The following is a 17,105-nucleotide window of genomic DNA, read 5'->3' on the forward strand; positions in this document are numbered from 1 at the left end:
ATGTATGTGTTATGTGCAGGGATCGGCAAGGTGTCCATGAGCGGTCCTTGCAGTGTCCGCGGCTGATCCGAGTCCTCCCTGAGTCCCCTCCCTCCTCCTCCTCCTCTTGTGTATGACATAGACATGTCACGGTGCTTGCATTTGAATTCTTGAGCGGTCCTGTAACAGAGTCCCGCCTCCTACACCAGCTCCTTCTGTGATAGGCGGAGGTTCCATCTATCACAGGAGGAGCCTGTGTAGGAGGCGGGACCCTGTTACAGCGCCGCCAAAGAAATCAGAAGCAAGCTCCGTGACACAGTAGGAGATACCCGCTGTGTGAACCAGGCACCGGTGAGTCTTCATTGGGCACAAACTGAGGGGCTCAGGATTGATGGGCACAGACTGAGGGGCTCAGAGTCAGCATTGATGAGCACAGGCTGAGGGGCTGCATTTATGGGCACAGACTGAGGAGCTGCATTGATTGGCACAGAGACTAAGGGGCTCAGCATTGATGGGCAGAGAATGAGGAGCTGCATTGATGGGCACAGAGACTGAGGGGCTCAGCATGTATGGCACAGAGACTGAGGGGCTCACCATTGATAGGCACAGACTGAGGAGCGGCATTGATGGGCACAGAGACTGAAGGGTTCAACATTGATAGGCACAGAGACTGAGGGGCTGCATTGATGGGGACAATGAAGCTGCATTTGGTGGGCACTGATAAGGCTGCATTTGATGGGCACTTGATGGGCACAGACTGAGGAGCTGCATTGATGGGCATAGAGACTGAGGGGCTCAGGGTGGATGGGCAAAGACTGAGGGGCTGCATTGATGGGCACAGACTGAAGAGCTGCATTGATGGGCACAGAGACTAAGGGGCTTAGCATTGATGGGCACAGACTGAGGAGCTGCATTGATGGCCACAGACTGAGGGGCTCAGCATTGATGGGAACAGACTGAGGGGCTCAGCATTGATGAGCACAGACTGAGGGGCTACATTTATGGGCACAGACTGAGGAGCTGCATTGATGGGCACATAGACTAAGGGGCTGAGCATTGATGGGCACAGAATGAGGAGCTGCGTTGATGGGCACAGAGACTGGGGGCACAGCATTGATGGCACAGAGACTGAGGGGCTCACCATTGATGGGCACAGCCTGAGGAGCGGCATTGATGGGCACAGAGACGGAGGGGCTCAGCATTGATGGGCACAGATACTGAGGGGCTCCCCATTTATGGGCACAGACTGAGGAGCTGCATTGATGGGTACAGAGACTGAGGGGCTCAGCTTTGATGGGCACAGACTGAGAGTCTTCATTTGATGTGCACAGTGAAGCTGCATTTGGCGGGCACTGATAAGGCTGCATTTGATGGACACTTGATGGGCATTGGCAGGCTGCATTTTATGGGCACTGGTAGGCTGCATTTGATGGGCACAGTGAGGCTGCATATGATGGGCACTGATGAGGCCATTTTGTAATCACACACATTTTTGTGGGCACACACATGTGTATATATACACATATATATATATATAATATAAATACCAATAAGCAGTCTTTATATAAATGTTATTTTAAACTTATTTGTACTTGTAGAACTAGGCCAGAGAGTAGAGGGTTCTTTACAAAAGGCAAATCCACTTTGTACTACAAGTTCAAAAAATGCCCTTGAAATTGCACTGAAAGTGCACTTGGAAGTGAAGTCGCTGTAGATCTGAGTGGGACATGCAAGAAAAATAAAAAATAGCATTTTAGCTTGCACATGATTGGATGATAAAATCAGCAGAGCTTCACCTCATTTCAGATCTACCCCTCAGATTTACAGTGACTGCACTTCCAAGTGCACTTTCAGTACAATTTCAAGGGCACTTTGCACTTGTAGTGCAAAGTGGATTTTCCTTTTGTAAATAACCCCCAGAGTGTTTTTTTGATGGTTTTAATTTGAAATGTACCTTTGGGGGTTATTTACGAAAGGCAACTCCACTTTGCACTGCAAGTGCACTTGGAAGTGCAGTCGCTCTAAATCTAAGGGGTAGATCTGAAATGAGGGGAAGCTCTGCTGATTTTATCATCCAATCATGTGCAGCCTTGCATGTCCCCCTCAGATCTACAGCAACTTTACTTCCAAGTGCACTTGCAGTGCAAAGTGGAGTTGTCTTTCGTAAATAAGCCCCTTGGTGTCCTTCAAGGTCTGTACTTTGGAAATTTTCCAGCGTTGGTCTGCGCCTATCCCTGGTTATGTGAGCTGCAGAAGAGTAACAATGGGGAGTTGCGGGGCACTGATTCACATTCAGAGAAAAATGTGACTATGCCATTAGTCCAAACTTCAACATAACCTTGGTCAAAGCGCTTTTATTTTCAAAACTTGGAAATGGAAATTTTCCAAGTTGGATTGAAATTGAAAAACCTTGATTTTTACTTTAATTATGAAAAAAAAAAGCAATTCTACATTGCTAACCCAATTTTTCCAATTGTATTTAAAAAAAAAAAACACTAATGCCGCGTACACACGATCGGAATTCTCGTCGGAATAAGCTCTGATGGTTTTCCCGACGGAATTCCGACAGAATTCGGCTCAAGCTGTCTTGCCTACACACGGTCACACCAAATTCCGATCGTTTATAACGCGGTGACGTACAACACGTACGACGGGACTAGAAAAAGGAAGTTCAATGGCCAGTAGCCAATAGCTTCCGTCTCGTAGTTGAATCTGAGCATGCGTGATTTTTGCCGTGTCGGAATTGCATACACACGAACGGAATTACCGATAGAAATTTTTTCCGTCGGGAAAATTGAGAACATGCTATCAAAGTTTTGGCTGGCGGAAATTCGGACAGCTAAATTCCGATGGAGCATACACACGGTCGCATCTTCCGATGAAAAGCTCTCATCTGTCTTTTTCTGGCCGGAATTCCGATCGTGTGTACGCGGCATTATACTAATAAGTTGTTTAATTTGTAAACAGCACAAGTGTCAGTGCAGGAAATAGTTTTAGGCTGGGTTCACACCGGAGCGATGCGGGAACGCCGTGAATCCGCAGCGTTTTCCCGCATCGCATGCCTCCCGCCGGCAGTTCACACTGCCCTATGCGGACTGCTGGGAGTGTCAGTGAAATCTTAATGACACCCCCAGATCAGTTCGCATATCGCAGTGCGATCTGCAAACTCGGACAGGAATCGGATCGCATGGTGTGAACACCCATGCGATCCGATTCTGCTGCGGACCAAAAAAAGGGTCCCGTGCGAGTTTGCGGCGGGTGCGATGCGAATTCAGCCATACTATCTGTATGGCTGAACTCACATCGCACAGAGATCGGATGTGATTTGCACTGCAGTGCGGTGCGAATCACATCCGGATCTCCCAGCGGCAGCGGTGTGAACCCAGCCTTAAAAACAATGCCCAACAGAGGAACCCTAAGCCCTTGTACACACGGTCGGAGAATCTGTCGGAATGTGTCCTATCAGACCGTGTCATCGGATAATCCGACTGTGTGTGGTATGCATCGGATTGATTCCGTCGGAATATCCGTCGGACCAAATTTTCCAACATGTTGGAAATATTTCCCGACCAACTGGGCCGGTCAGACATACTCCGATCATGTGTAGAGAATTTTGATCGGACAAAGTGCCACGCATGCTCAGATCAGATTCCTACATCAAAGCTATTGGCTACTAGCCTGAACGTAGTCCCATCGTAACGAAATTACGTCATCACGTTCTGAAAGATCGGATTTTTCAACAACTTAGTCCGACCGTGTGTATGCAACAGTTTCGGACAAGATCCGACTGACAAAATCCGACGGACAAAATCCGACGGATTTGGTTGTCGAAATCTCCGAGTCCGACCGTGTGTACAGGGGCTTAGAACCAGTGTATGGTTTGAGCGTTGCATCTGTTCAAGCGAGATTATGGCATGATTTGTACTGGCAGTCAAGGGGTTAACCGCTTCTCGACTAATATCCACTGGGCAGAGGTTGCGAGTGGCACTGGTTCCTCGGGATTTTCTGCACAAGCTACATTAATCCCGCTCTGGTGAAATGTAGGTCAAATCCCAAGGCTGCTTCCCAGTCATGCTGGAAACTCATCTGCTTGGCAGGGTTGTCAAACAAGACCCTGTAACTGGGCAGAGATCAGAGATTGCCCTCTTGTCGCTAGGGCATCTCTGATCTGTGAACGGATAAAAAAACTGCCCATTGCCCCCCCCCCGTGTCGCCATGCAGTACGGGGCTTAACGATCCTAGGATTCTAAACACGTCCTTGGAATTATTGCTGGAACTTTTGTGTAAATATGTTACCTCCCAAGCTGCGTTCATTTATAACCATCACTATGGGTGAACAGTAACATTAACCACTTTCAGACCGGACCATTTTGCTGACTTAAGACCAGAGCACTTTTTTTGAGATTCGGCACTGCGTCGCTTTAACTGACAATTGTGCGGTCGTGCGACGTGGCTCACAAACAAAATTGACGTCCTTTTTTTCCCCACAAATAGAGCTTTCTTTTGGGGGTATTTGATCACCTTTGCGGGTTTTTTATTTTTTGCGCTATAAACAAAAAAAAAGAGCGACAATTTGGAAAAAAACATGATTCTTTTTTACTTTTTCCCCAAAAATGTATAAAAAAACATTTTTTTTCCCTCAGTTTAGGCCGATACGTATTCTGCTACATATTTTTGGTAAAAAAAAATGCAATAAGCGTTTATTGATTGGTTTGCGCAAAAGTTATAGCGTTTACAAAATAGGGGATACTTTAATGGCATTTTTATTAATAATTTTTTTTTTACTAGTAATGGCGGCGATCAGCAATTTTTATTGTGACAGCGACATTATGGCGGACACATCGGACATTTTTGACACGTTTTTTGGGACCATTGTCATTTATACAGCAATCAGTGCTATACAAATGCACTAATTCCTGTGTAAGCGACACTGGCAGTGAAGGGGTTAACCAGGAGGTGGCAGTGTAAGGGTTAAATGTGTCCTTGGGGCGTGTTGCTAATTGTGGGGGGGCATGGCTGTGTTTTACATGTCACTGATCTCTGCTCCAATCACAGGGACCAGAGATCAGTGTCACTGTTGCTAGGCAGAACGGGGAGATGCTTGTTTACTTTAGCATCTCCCCGTTCTTCCTCCCCATGAGGCGATCATGGGTATGCCCGCTGCGATCGAGTCCGTTGAACCCACGATCGAACTCACGGAAGTCCCAACCGGCGCGCGCCGCCGGCAGCTTGCACGCGATGACACGGCGGCACATTTAAAGGGACGTGCCTGTACGCCTATGTGCCTGTCCGTGCCATTCTACCGACGTACAATGGCACATCGTGTGCCGGTCGGGAAGCGGTTAAGTGAAAAAACTTTTGAAAATACATTAAAATGTTAACGCTTGTACAGTAGTAGAATTTTGTGTCTGGGTTTACATATAATTTAACCTCTTCAGCTCTTGGGTGTGCCTGGTATGTCCAGAGTCTGAAGAGTTTTGCTCAGCCAGGGCCTGGCTTTTATGTAAAAAGTGATCTGAGTTGCTGTAGAGCCTCCTAATAATTTTACACTTTAACACAGGCACCTCTTTTAAAGAATATCTTCCTTTCCGGGGGCTTTGTTCTGGGTCCACCTGATATCTAGTTTAATGCATGTGTGGGACGAAGAGGTGCTTTAACCGCTTGCCGCCCACCTACCGTCAAATGACAGAGGGGCATTGCGGCTCTTGCTCTGGGACGACGGCATATGACGTTGTCCCAAAACGGTTGCTCCCACGTGCCTATCATGGCCACGCCGTGTTGCTAGGACAAAGATCAGTGGCCGCGGCTCTTCAACCATGTGATCGGCTGTGTCCAATCACAGCCGCAGCCTTAAGTAATCCACAGCCAGAGATGATCCCCTCGGTCCACCGTTGAACCCAAGCAGCACGCTCCTTGGTTTAGTAAGCCAATCCACCACCTCCTCTGCATGCTGTGGCTGGATAGCACTTTAACCTGAATACTTACTACACAGACACACTCCACTGACACAGTACAATATACTGCAGTAAAACTGCACTGACGTACTGAAATATACTGCGTTAAACGTGCAGTAATGCACTTAAATATACCGCGGGAGAAGATTTTCCTCTAATGGCTGTTTGTTAATAGTTTTGGAGTATCTAATGCCATAATCCATCTCCTGTTAAAGTTTCTTTAGGCAATGAATCTTAAAAAGACAATCCCTAGACTGCTTTATTGGAGCCAGAGTGAGTGGCCTGTTGCCTCTGTGGCTGGTGGCTTTTTGGAGAAGAACCAGTTAATACCATCAGCCCCTGTGGGTGTAGCGCTACTATTATTATTATTATTATTATTATTGCTGTCACAAGGGGGTTAACAACTCCCGTCCGATAGCAGAGCCCGGGAGACAGCTGACACTGCCCCCCCCCCCCCCGTGACCCCCTGGACCTCGAAGCGATGAGGATTTAGCCACTTCCAGTTCCGCCTCTCTGTTTACGATTTGTGTCTGATCGGCTGCATTGGAGGCCAGAAAATAAATAGACCCCAGATCTCTCCATAAAGAGGGCTTTTCACAGCCCATGCTGTCACAATGGGATGTTGTTCATCCCTTGTAATAGCAATAAAGTTAATACAAAAAAAATTAAAGATACAGCTTAAAAAAAAAAGTAAGATAAAACAAATAATAAAATTTGAAAAAATAAAAAATTTAAAGCACTCCCCCCCCCCCCTCTGTGCTTATGCGCAGATGCGAACGCATACGCAAGTCCTACGTGCATATGTAAACGGCGATCACACCACACGTGAGGTATCGCAGGGCACGTCAGAGTGAGAGCAATAATTCTAGTACCAGATCTCCTCTGTAACGCTAAACAGGTAACCTGCAAAAAATTTCAAGCGTTACCTATGGAGATTTTTAAGATGGGCACATGCAGTTTTAAAGTGTGACATGTTTGGTATCTATTTACTTAGCGTAACATAATTTTTTACATTTTAGAAATTGGGTATTATATTGTGTGCACTAAAATTCATTAAAGTGTATTTTTTTTAAGAAAACCGCTAAGCAAATGCCGTGTGACCTAAAGAAATGCAAAACCCACCATTTTATTATCTAGGGTCTCTGCTAAAATATATATGTGTATTGTCTCCACAATGGATGTATTAATAACCTCCCAATCGTTATCTTTATTATCCCAATTATAATTGAGATAATTAATATGGTTTTCTTTATATTATATTTTTTATTATTTTTGGATACTATTATCTATGTATCTAACTACTGTAACTGATCTGTTATTTAGTCATAATTTCTGTCATTTGTCTTGATAAAAATTTAAACTTTAATAAAAACTATTGATTAAAAAAAAAATATATGTATTTACTTAGAACCCCCAAACATATATATATATATATATATATATATATATATATATATATATATATATATATATATATATATATATATATGTGTGTGTGTGTGTGTGTATGTATATGTATATGTATATATATATATATATATGTATATGTATGTTTGGGGGTTCTAAGTAAAGTTTCTAGCAAATAAATGTAGATTTTTACATGTAGGAGAGAAGTGTCAGAATTGGCCTGGTTGGCAAGTGGTTATGCTTGTTGTAGGCAGGAAGGGGCAGAAAGGGATCAGCAGCACTGAGATGCAACAAACAATAAAAAGAGGTAAAAACATTATTTTTATTTTTTTTAGCTACAGCAAATTACATATCATTTAGTTAAGGTTTCGATCTATGTGATATCTTTAGAACCCTGACATTTCCAACAGACAAATTGTATTCTGCACTGTAACTTCATAAAACTATCAAGTATGCCTATTATATAGATACATTTGCATGCTGTGTAAATTGGGTGCGTTCATGTGTGCTGAATAATTATGTACAGGAACGGTGCAAATATTCACCCAAAAATGAATATTCATTGGCAAAACGTCTAGACCCGTAGTAATTTTCTTTGACATTTTATCTCACAAGAAAATTGCCATAGAAAACTCCCTTTCAGCAATAGCTTTGCTTTGACGATTAAGGATGCAAGAGACATTTTCACATTTTCAAACATCTAGACCGAAGTGTGAGGAGAAACAAACAGGAAGCTCGATTTCTCACTTCCGCACAATACCTGAACTGAGAGCTTCTCCCCTAGGGACATTTTATAGAGGTTAGCACGCTACCCCCCCATCTGCTGTGGTGTGACAGTAACGGGAGGTGACACTGAGGGGAGCTGGTTAGGCTTGAATCACAAAGCATGACAGCGTCGCCTTTGGGTGTGCATGTCAGCGGGTAGCAATGAGTATGGAGTGAATTTGATTGGTGTGCATTTAGATTTGGTAATGTGTGACTACAGTTAAGTTATTGTGCTGTGTATACAAATTTAGTATGCAGCTAATGCAAGCAAGGCTGAAGCTGAAGTAGACTTGGCTTCAGGGACTTTCCAAAAAATAGCTTTAGAATGTAGAGTTTTTTTTTTTTTTACCTTTTAATGAGAAAATATGGTACCTTGGGTAGAAAGTATTATATAATATATAGGAACTCTGTTCATGATGGCGGCCAAAATCATTTGTTTAAAGTGGAATTCCAAACAAAGCTTTTTTTAATTTTGGATAAAGTGGGCAATTGTTAGAACCTCTGTCAGACTTGTGTAAGGGAGGGTGCGTGAAGGTGCTAGACCCCCTAGGTTTAAGTTGTGCAGCAGAAGACATTTTGTTTAAACCCTTGTCGGGTTTGTATTGCTAAGGAGAGAGTATATGAAGGATCTGAGACCTTTGATTAGGGTTGTGTGATAGAAGAAGTCTTGTTTTTATGGCTTAGGAGCGAGTGTTTGAAGGCTCTGGACCATCAAATTAGGGTTGTATGAGAGTAGAAGTATTGGTTTTATTGCTTAGGAGAAAGTGTGTGAAGGCGACGTGCCATTGGGGTTGGTCTGTGTAAGCCCTTGTACACACGATCAGAGAATCCGTCGGAATGTGTCCTATCGGACCGTGTTGTCGGATAATCCGACTGTGTGTGGTATGCATCGGACTGTTTCCGTCGGAATATCCGTTGGACCAAATTTTCCAACTTGCTGGAAATATTTTCCGACAAACTGGTCCGATAGGACATACTCCGATCATGTGTAGAGAATTTCGATCGGACAAAGTGCCACGCATGCTCAGATCAAATTCCTACTTCAAAGCTATTGGCTACTAGCCTGAACGTAGTCCCATCGTAACGAAATTACGTCATCACGTTCTGAAAGATCGGATTTTTCGACAACTTTGTCCGACCGTGTGTATGCAACAGTTTCAGACAAGATCCGACGGACAAAATCCGACGGACAAAATCCAACGGATTTGGTTGTCCAAATGTCCGACCGTGTGTACAAGGGCTAAGAGAAGATGGCTTGGTTTTATTGCTTAGGAGAGAGTGTAGGAATGCTCTGGACCCTTAGATTAGGTTGTGTGAAAGAAGGGGTCTTGGTTTTATTGTTTAGAGAGAGTATGTGAAGGCTCTGGATCCTTGGATTAGGGCCCTATGAGAAAAGAGGTCTTGGTTTTATGGTTTAGAGAGAGTATGCGAAGGCTTCAGATCCTTAAGTCTTGTTAGAACCTTTGTCAGGTTTTTATTGCTTAGGTCAGAGTATGTGAAGATTCTGAACTCTTAGGTTAAGGCTGTGTGAGAGATGAGATCTTGGTTTTATTGTTTAGAGAGAGTATGTGAAGGCTCTGGATCCTTAGATTAGGGCTGTATGAGAGAAGTATTGGTTTCATTGCTTATGAGAGATTATGTGAAGGCTCTGGACCTTTAGATTAGGGTTGTTTATTGTTTAGGAGAGGGTGTGCAGAAGAACTCTTGTAGAACTTTTATTGGGTTTTTATTGCTTAAGAAAGTGTTTGTGAAGGGTCTGGACCCTTAGATTAAGACTGTATGAGAGAAGTCTTTGTTGTAGTGCTTAGGGGAGTGTGTAAATGCTTGGGAACCTTAAAGGGGTTGTAAAGGTTCATTTTTTATTTTCTAAATAGGTTCCTTTAAGTTAGTGCATTGTTGGTTCACTTACCTTTTCCTTCGATTTCCCTTCTAAATGTTTTTTTTTCTTTGTTTTCTTTGTCTTAATTTCCCACTTCCTGTTCCTCCTCAGTAAGCTGTTCAGTAAGCTGTTCTGGCTGACTAAACACCGCTCGGATGATGGTGTGAAGTTTACTGAGGAGAAACAGAAAGTGAGAAATTCAGACAAAGAAAAAAAAAACATTAAGGCCGCGTACACACGCGGGGACTGTTCGGCCAACTTTGTCCGCTGAACAGTGTTTCGGCGGACAGTCCGCCCGTGTGTGGGCTTTCAGTGGACAGTTTCAGCGAACAGTTTGCTGAACAAGGTTTTTCGGAATTTCCGAAAAACTGTCCGCTGAAACTTGGTTTCAGCGAACAGTCCCCTCGTGTGTAGGCTTGTTCGTCAAACTAAGTTCCGCGCATGCTCAGAAAGGATTTACACGCCGAAAGTTGTAATGCAATGTATAGGACGTCGTATTTTGCGTCCCGTCGTACGTGCCGTTCACGTCATCGCGCACGGTTTCAGCAAACTGTTCGTACGTCGTGTGTGGCCATGTCCGTCCATGCTAATTTTGAGCGGACTGTTTGCCGAAACTGTTTGACGGACAAAGTTGGCCGAACAGTCCCCGCGTGTGTACGCGGCCTTAGAAGGCAAATCGAAGGAAAAGGAACCAACAATGCACTAGCTTAAAGAAACCTATTTAGAAAATAAAAAACAAAGCTTTATAACCCCTTTAAATTAGGGCTCTGTGAGAGGAAGTCTTGGTTTTATTGCATAAGAGAAAGTATGTGATGGACCCTTAGCTTGAAGAAAAAGTCTTGGTTTTATTGTTTAGCAGAGAGTGTTTGAAGACTCTGGACTATTGGTTTAGGGGTATGTAAAAGAAGAATTCTTGTTTGATTTTTGTTCATAAGAGAGTGTGAAGGCTCTGAACTAGTTGTGTGAGAGAAGAAGTATTGATTTTATTGCTTAAGATATAGTATATGAAGGCACTAGACCCTTAGATTGGGGCTGTGTAAGGGAAGAAGATTTTATTGATTAGGAGAGAGCGTGTGAAGGCTCTGAGACATTGGATTAGGGTTGAGTGAAAGAAGAAGTCTCGTTGGAACCTTTATTGCGTTTATATTGCTTAGAGGAGAGTGTGTAAAGGCCCTGAAAACTTAGATTAGGGTTGTGTAGGAAAAAAAAGTATTGGTTTTATTGCTTAGAAGAGAGTATGTGGGCCTGAACCCTTAGGCTAGGGCTGTGTGAGAGAATAAGTCTTGTTAGAACCTGTGTTGGGTTTTTATTTCCTAGGAGAGAGTGCGTGAAGGTTCTGAACCCTTAGATTAGGGATGTGCGAGAGAAGTCTCGTTAGAATCTGTGTTGGGCTTTAATTGCTTAGGAAAGCATATGTAAAGGCTCTTAAAACTTAAATTAGGGCTGTGTGAAAGAATAAGTCTTACATTTATGTAGTAGGTAAGAGTGTAGGAAGGTTCTGGGCCATTAGATTAGGGTTGTGAAAGGGAAGAGGTTTTGGTTTTATTGTTTAGGAGAGAGTATGTGAAGGCTCTGGACCCTCAGATCAGGGTTGTGTTAGCCCTTGTACACACGGTCGGACATTCCGATGGAAAATGTCCAATCGGACCGTGTTGTCAGATAATCCCACCGTGTGTGGGCTCCATTCGACTGTTTCCATCGGAATATCCGACGGACCAAGTTTGAGAGCTTGGTTATAAAACTTTCCGACAACATGATCCGATCGGAATGCGTCTTATAGGACTGTGTCGTCAGATAATCCGACTGTGTGTGGTATGCATCGGACTGATTCCGTCCGAATCTCTGTCCGACCCAATTTTCCAACATGTTGGAAATATTTCCCGACCAACTGGGCCGGTCGGACCTAATCCGATCATGTGTAGAGAATTCCAATCGGACAAAGTGCCACGCATGCTCAGATCAAATTCCTAGACCAAAGCTATTGGCTACTAGCCTGAACGTAGTCCTGTCGTAACGAAATAACGTCATCACGTTCTGAACGATCGGATTTTCCGACAACTTTGTCCGACCGTGTGTATGCAGCACAAGTTTCGGACAAAATCCGTCAGACAAAATCCGATGGATTTTGTTGTCGGAATGTCCGACCCGTGTGTACAAGGGCTAAGAGAAGAAATCTTGGTAGAACCTTTGTTGGGTTTTATTGCTCAGGTGATGTTAAAGGAAGGGTGCTGAACCTTAGTTTAGGGCGGTGTGTGTGGTGGAAAATATAAAGCTTCTCCTATAAGCAAATAATTCCATGTGCTAATAAGCACAATCATAGCTCTGGTATAATGGAGGGAAAACGCGTTTGTATATCTCCAAGTAACACAGACATACACTGGTATCACGTTGAGCTTAGCAAAATCCTTTCTACCATGGTATGCTGCTTTAATTTATACTGTAAACATGAATAACAAAGGAAGGTGGTGGCTTCAGAAAGCCAATCACATACATGTATATATTCAAATAGAATTCCAGTATTGACATGTGCAGATGGTCGTGTGCAGAGCCTTGTGAAACACAAAGTGTCTCACAATTTGAACACTACTTACATGGCTCTGAACACGATCGTGTGCACATTCCCACTGCTACCAATAACAAGAGCCGTACTCTATCATGGATCAGTGGGCCATGATTTTTGAATGGTTATGCTATGGTTCCCATGTACGCAGATCTGCTTGCTTGGAGCGTTAATGCAGTCGCCATGAGGTGGCCAGTCTCTTGGTGAGGCATGAATGAACATTCCTAAAAGAGCAAACAAATCTGCCGTGTCCATGGGAAGGTTTTCACAGCCAATGGTCTTCCACCAAACATGAGCGTGTTACAGAAAAACTGACACTGGGGGACATCTGACAACATACATTTAATAAAAATTTCCACAACATGTGAAAAAAGTCCTGGTTTTATTGCTTAGGATAAGATATGTCAAGGCTCTGGACCCTTAGATTAGAGTTCTGTGAGAGAAGTCCTTTTATCACCTTATCAGGCTTTTATTGCTTAGGGGGGAGTATGTGAAGGCTCTGGAACCTTAGATAAGAGCCGTGTGAGAGAAGAGTTCTTGGTTTTATTGCTTAGGAGACAGTATGTAAAAGCTCTAGACCCTTAGATTATGGTTCTGTGAGAGAAGAGTTCTTGGGTTTATTGCTTAGGAGACCGTATGTAAAAGCTCTAGACCCATCTTTCTCAACGTTTTTACCTCAGAGGAACCCTTGAAATAATATTCAGGTCTCAGAGAACCCATGGGGATTATTCAATCAGGGGTTATTGGAAAAGCACCCCTTACACAGGTGGAGGTCAGTGGGAGAAATGTTCCATTTGCAGTGGTGATAAGATTGTCATCTTCACTGGCTCTGCCAAGTGGTGTTGGACCTGGAACTATGAAGGTCCCATCAGATGGGAGGTCATTTAGCCACAGCTCAAGGAACCCCTAGCCAACCAAGGAGAAACCCCAGGGTTCCACAAAACCCTGGTTGAGAATGGCTCCTCTAGACCCTTATGTTATGGTTGTGTGAGAGAAGAAGTCCTATATGAACCTTTGTCGTGTTTTCATTGCATAGGTGAGAGTATATGAAGGCTCTTATATTAGGGTTGTGTGAGAGAGTCTTGTTGGTCAAACCAGTTTGTAAACGTCTTGTTAAGCAAAGAGAACAACCAGGTGTCCATCCATTAGTAAATCAAATGTTTAGTGATAAGTGTAGCAAAACACAAAAATACAGGAGGACTTACAGACTTTAATTTGGTATTTATTAAAGGCAGTCAGCAGCAAGCCAATACATTTCACCAGAAACAGTGCTGGAAATCTTCCATTGGAGACACCTTTTCCATTGACAATTGTCTAAGCCCTTGTACACACGGTCGGACATTCCGACAACCAAATCCGTCAGATTTTGTCCGTCGGATTTTGTCAGACGGATTTTGTCTGAAACTGTTGTATACACACGGTCGGACAAAGTTGTCGGAAAATCAGATTGTTCAGAACGTGATGACGTTATTTTGTTACGACGGGACTACGTTCAGGCTAGTAGCCAATAGCTTTGATGTAGGAATTTGATCTGAGCATGCGTGGCACTTTGTCCGATCGGAATTCTCTACACATGATCGGAGTATGTCCGATCGGAGCATTTTGTCTGAAAATTTTACCAACAAGTTGGAAAACTTGGTCCGTCGGATACTCCGACGGAAACAGTCCGATGGAGACCACACACAGTCGGAATATCCGACAAAAAGGTCCGATCGGACACATTACGTCGGAATCTCCGACCATGTGTACAAGGGCTAAGCCCACGTACACACGGTCGGAGATTTTGGCAACCAAATCCGTCTGATTTTGTCCGTCGGATCTTGTCCGAAACTGTTGCATACACACGGTCGGACTAAGTTGTCGAAAAATCTGATCATTCAGAACGTGATGACGTAATTTCGTTACGATGGGACTACGTTCAGGCTAGTAGCCAATAGCTTTGATGTAGGAATTTGATCTGAGCATGCGTGGCACTTTGTCCGATCGTAATTCTCTACACATGATCGGAGTATGTCCGTTCGGAGCATTTTGTCGGAAAATTTTACCAACAAGTTGGAAAACTGGGTCCGTCGGATATTCCAACGGAAACAGTCCGATGCATACCACACAGTCGGAATATCCGACAAAACGGTCCGATCGGACACATTCCGTCGGAATCTCCGACCGCGTGTACAAGGACTAAGCCCCTGTACACACGGTCGGAGATTTTGGCAACCAAATCCGTCGGATTTTGTCCGTCGGATCTTGTCCGAAACTGTTGCATACACACGGTCGGACTAAGTTGTCGAAAAATCTGATCATTCAGAACGTGATGACGTAATTTCGTTACGATGGGACTACGTTCAGGCTAGTAGCCAATAGCTTTGATGTAGGAATTTGATCTGAGCATGCGTGGCACTTGGTCCGATCAAAATTCTCTACACATGATCGGAGTATGTCCGATCGAACCAGTTGGTCGGGAAATATTTCCAACATGTTGGAAAATTGGGTCCGACGGATATTCCGACGGAATCAGTCCGATGCATACCACACACAGTCGGATTATCCGACGACACGGTCCGATAAGACACATTCCGACGGATTCTCCGACCGTGTGTACAAGGGCTTAGAGGGAATCTCCCCTCACTTTGGACAGAATTTACACTTTCCTTGACACAAACAGTAAAAGAAACAAAACATAACAAAGGGTTTTGACCATTCCCCACATTAACAAATGATAGGTTGAATAATAAATGGCTATACCCAAATACTTCAGTGTTCTCTAATCAAATATACATCTCCAATTGGAATGTTTTAATTTGAATATTGTATGAGGCCAGTACAAAATATTAATTACTCATCAAGTAAATGCATAAAAATAGGTATTAAATATTTGAAAGTAAATTATCAGACTGTACAGAACAGCTCACCAAAGACAAAAATAGTATTGTATGCCCATGAAAAATTGATCATTCCTTGAGACTTGAGAACTGGGGTTGGTGTTGAACCTGCAGAGAATGGTTAAATGTAGTATTTCCAACTCTACTGGTATATATATATATATATATATATATATATATATATATATATATAAAATCATTGTGTTTGAAATTGCTGCAGGAAATAACAGAACTATTTCAGACCTTCCATCGAATTTGCTGTCAGTTCACCTACCTCATCTACTGACGAGTCAAGGGCCGAAAAAATAAATAAATAGCAAATCATAAAATATTTTTCATTTAAAATTTACACAGACTCTGCAGGCGATGTTGGGGAAAGCAATCCGTCAGCAAATCCAAAGAAAAATTGTAAAAAAACAAAAACAAAAAAAAAAAACCAACATCTTCACATCTACTCACTTCAAAAAGAAAAAAGAGCTTCAGGTTTGGCCCCCACAGCTAAACTTAACCTATTTGGACTGTGTATTGATTTACAAGCTTTTTTTTTTTTTTTTTTTTTTTTACAAAACTACCAAGTGATAAAGAAAAAACAAAGTTATATCTGTTCTCACAGATAAGGGTTGTAGTGCCAAGAAATATAAAATATCTAGATTTATATAGATAGATAGATAGATAGATAGATTTTTATTATTAATATTATGACAATTATATTATTTATGATATTTTATAAAGTTCTATTCAATTGTTTTAATTAAATTAATTCATTCAATTCATTTATTATTTTAAACTATTTTAGAGGTTTTTTTTTAATTTTCTTTTTTTTACATAAATATTTTTATTAAAAATATTTTATTAAAGAAAAAACAAAGTTATATCTTTTCTTACAGATAAGGGTTGTAGTGCCAAGAAATATATATATATATATATATATATATATATATATATATATATATATATAATCTCTAGCTTTAGATAGATAGATAGATTTTTATTGTTAATATTATGACAATTATATTATTTATGATATTTTATAAAGTTCTATTCAATTGTTTTAATTAAATAAATAAATTAATTCAATTAATTTATTATTTTAAACATTTTTTTTTTTTTTCATTTTCTTTTTTTTACATAAATAATTTTATAAAAAATGGCAAACACTTATAATCATGCATTTAGGAGCATTTATGAGTGTTCATGAGTGTTTAGTTGTTTTTTGAGCTCATCTTCAGGATGTGACTTTGGAGTGGGGGGTTCTGCCACTACTGAAAATGCCTAAAATGTGCATGGACACTAAGGGGTTGATTTACTAAAGGCAAATAGACTGTGCACTTTTGCAAAGTGCAGTTGCTCCAGAGCTTAGTAAATGAGGGGAACCTCTGCTGACTTCCATTGTCCAATCATGTGCAAGCAAAAATGCTGTTTATTTATTTTTTTATATTTTCCTTGCATGTGATTGGATATTCTTTGCAAAGCGAAGCTTTACCTAATTTACTATGCTCTGGAGCAACTGCACTTGCAGAGTGCACAGTCTATTTGCCTTTAGTAAATCAACCCCTATTATAGGCTAACCTAGAGGAATGTTTAGAGGCAGAGGTAAAATAAATAAATAAATTATTAATTTAAAAAAGCTCAAACGCCCGTATAAGCAGCTTTGTGATGTGAATTGAATTATGTATTTATTA

At 42.0% G+C, this 17,105-nt stretch overlaps 1 protein-coding gene across 2 annotated transcripts in view; it reads left to right on the forward strand.

Annotated features, from left to right (window-relative positions):
• The window catches only part of LOC143958220 (immunoglobulin superfamily DCC subclass member 3-like), a 319,528-nt gene that overhangs the window by 151,258 nt on the left and 151,165 nt on the right, over positions 1-17,105 (forward strand). The window lies entirely within an intron of this gene.

Source organism: Lithobates pipiens, unplaced genomic scaffold (assembly GCF_037356315.1).
Source record: "Lithobates pipiens isolate NorthernLeopardFrog02 unplaced genomic scaffold, aLitPip1_a1.2 Scaffold_6, whole genome shotgun sequence".
NCBI classification, from domain to species: domain Eukaryota; kingdom Metazoa; phylum Chordata; class Amphibia; order Anura; family Ranidae; genus Lithobates; species Lithobates pipiens.